The sequence below is a fragment of the Sorghum bicolor genome, chromosome 10, assembly GCF_000003195.3.
Source record: "Sorghum bicolor cultivar BTx623 chromosome 10, Sorghum_bicolor_NCBIv3, whole genome shotgun sequence".
In the NCBI taxonomy this organism is placed as follows: domain Eukaryota; kingdom Viridiplantae; phylum Streptophyta; class Magnoliopsida; order Poales; family Poaceae; genus Sorghum; species Sorghum bicolor.
This window is the reverse complement of record NC_012879.2, coordinates 16847065-16850518: the sequence shown is the minus strand read 5'-3', so window position 1 is coordinate 16850518 and position 3454 is coordinate 16847065.

Here is a 3454-nt window from a genome sequence, read left to right as displayed (position 1 = left end):
TAGGACTCATCTTTCATATGGGTATTGGGGGAGATATATTAGGGTACTGCTGCAGGAACCCTAACAGAATTCAGTATCTTTTAGTAGTCGTATTTCAGTATTATTCTGTATTTCGAGGTGCTGAGTGTAGCATTGAGTGATACTAGTTCTCAGTATTTTTTTAGATCAATAGATCAGTTTTGACTTGTGGTGTAGAATATTATTCTACACCTTAGGTGTAGAATATTATTCTACACCACAAGTCAAAACTGATCTATTGATCTAAAAAAATACTGAGTACTAGTATCACTCAATGCTACACTCAGCACCTCGAAATACTGAATAATACTGAAATACGACTACTAAAAGATACTGAATTCTGTTAGGGTTCCTGCAGCAGTACCCTAATATATCTCCCCCAATACCCATATGAAAGATGAGTCCTACCACCAAAAAAGGAAGATGTATTGTAAAACTGCTGGAGCAAGAAAAAAGCATAGTTGTCCTCATATGACAATTTTATGAGAATACGGAGTATTGGGTAATTGCTGGAGATGTTCTTACACTCTTTCACATTCAACAACACCTTAGAATATTGAGGAACCCGCACACGTCACAGCGCTAAAAGCACAACTCGGCAGAAAGTAACTGCAACACAAAATTTTCATTTTTTATTTCACTTACCTTTTTCAACGGAAGCATTTTCTCAATATCATGTACTGGCTAAACGTCTTGACAACATCAACTTCATATAGGAATGGTTATTTCACTTCATCGCTAGTGATACGGTCGTTCTTGAAGAACGAACAATCATGACTACAATATTTGTAGCAAAAAGAGTCACCACAAAGTCTTTGTGGCAAAAACAAAAGCACGTTTTTCCCAACTGAGACCTTTGCCATAAAACCCCTATACGTTGTGGTTAGAATTGTAATGATATGAATCATGAGAGCATTGATGGCAAAACATATGTGCTGACATATCGAGATACCCTATATATAGATCTAAGGAAAGAATAATAAATATACTCCCATGGTATTTGACTACTAATCAAGAAACATGTTTTGTATCGTTTGGTACGCGATGTGACCAAAGACAAATGTGATTGTCCACGACCCATAACTGATTGCTAAGGGGTGTGTGGGTCGAGTTAACCACTCCACATTGGAACAGGACAGGCCTTTTGTCCCGGTCGAAAACCACTTGTAGTCCCGGGTGGTGAGCCGGGACTAAGGGATCGGGACTAAAAGTCCCACCTTTAGTCCCAGCTCTCCGGTCTGGGACTAAATGGGGATATTTAGTCCCGGTTGGTAATACCAACCGGGACTACATGGGGCACCAGGCAGTGACGTGGCGCCACCCCTGGCCACCCCTTTTAGTCCCGGTTGGTATTACCAACCAGGACTAAAGGTTTTTTTTTGTTTTTCTTTTTCTTTTTCCTTTTTATTTCTTTATTGATTTTGGTTTTTAATTGTATATGTTCTCCAATTTAATCGTATACGCCGCAATTATCCGTATACGTTGCACCTATACGAGAGTGTCATTATTGCACACAAATAAAGTATGAAACTACATATATATATTATCCGTATAATATATAAATCTATATATATTATATAGCTATAAACATACGTACATACACATTACATTTACAATAATAATATTATGTACAAGTAATAATCAAGTGTGCTGCCACCGGTTAATGATTACATAATGTTTGCCCGCCCACTCAAAGCTCATACAAGTGTTCGTCCTTGTTTGGAATGGGCTTGAAGCCCTGCGGGTATAAGTGGAACTCGCCGTCTTCCAAAATGACATGATCGTTGATAAATCCGGCGATCGTCTCCTGGACTCCAAGCAGTAATGTGTACTCGAACACTTTATCTTTCATATTCCACTCCTTCCATTTGCATTAGTTAAAAAAGATATTAATATACATAAAATCTTTTTAGTTCTAACAAATAAATAAGATATGAATTTACTGTATACACATGCATGTTACTTACTTTTAGAACACTTTGAGCAGGTTTAAATAGGGTGCACCGCATAAATTCACAAACGTAGTATCCACATAGATTGCGTGGGCACCCAAGGGAGTAGAACAGGAGGAGGAAGTGACACATTCAGATCCGTACGATATTTTTGTTGTAGCCAAGCCCAAGCCATGCCAATAAGACGCTCGTTGATTAGGTATAGCTAGCATAATAAAGTAAAGGAGCACGCATCGATATTTAAAGTATGATATATACTTACCTCTGGATCATGTCTATTATGTCTTGATAGAGTGCCAGGTCTTTTTTCATTGAGTCCCACACATGTATTTTTTGTTCCGTGATCTTAATCTCAATGAGTATCCAATGATCTCTGTATTTGTTTAGAGTCAACTTATATATGTATATCTTAATGCCGGATTAACTAAGACATGATATAACACAACACTTATCCCATATTGTAAGGGAAGAGTATCTTCTCTGTATGCCTTTGGTTATAAAAGAACCTCTGGAGGTTCTTCTCCATTTCCTTAGGCTTCAGATTCAATGGATCTTTAGTTTTAGTGTCCTTGTACACGACATATGGATCGATGAAACCAATTCGATTGTCTTTTTTCAATCTTTGTTCTCTCATCATGTGTCTGCACATCGTGAGCGTAGTTATTACGAATACATACATATGCTATAATGGGATTAATGATTGAAAGGAAGAATCACTTACAGACAGTAGCAGCTCATAAGAGATTTGTCGAGAGCATTCATATGGAGAAGTTGGTGTACTTCACTAAAATCTATCCATATGACGTCATCTCCATGGAAGTAGTGTCGGTCGCGGACTCGAACGACAATCAATTCTTCTTCTATATGTTTTGAGCTGACTCTCAAGTAGTACTCGTGCATCTTGTATATTTGCGTACCAAGTCCTTGTACCTTCTCAGGGTGGCACATACTCCTGCCGTAAATGTATCGACTCTGATAGTCATCGACACTTTCGTTGATTGGCGCATCGGTACGCCCTAGAAGTGCTTCTAGGGGCAGCCCAGTTTCTTCCATCCAATTCCCGAGTTCATCTAAGTCCACATTAGCAGGTATAGTCATTGCCGGCAAGTTGGCGTTTGAACCGTACTCATTCGCAACCACTAGTGGCTGAATTGATTGTTGCGCTTGTTCGCCGAGCTGTGCAACTTTTTGCTGGACTTTTCTTTTGTCTGCCTTGATTTTCTTTAGGACAGTACGGTCGTAGTCTGGTATTGTTGACCCTGGTTGTTTATTCGCAGCACGGTTCGCGTCCGTCATTTTCTGCACCACTTGACGTAGCTTTGAACGAGGATACATTATGTATGGCGGCTCTTGCTCTTCTTTTCTATTAGCTATGCATTTTTCAAAGAATGCTTTGACTTTCGCTTTGCTTGCAGCAAGCACTTCCTCATCGGTCTTCTCATATGGAAGCTTGCGGGATCTTCGTATTCAAAGCTTTCCTCTTT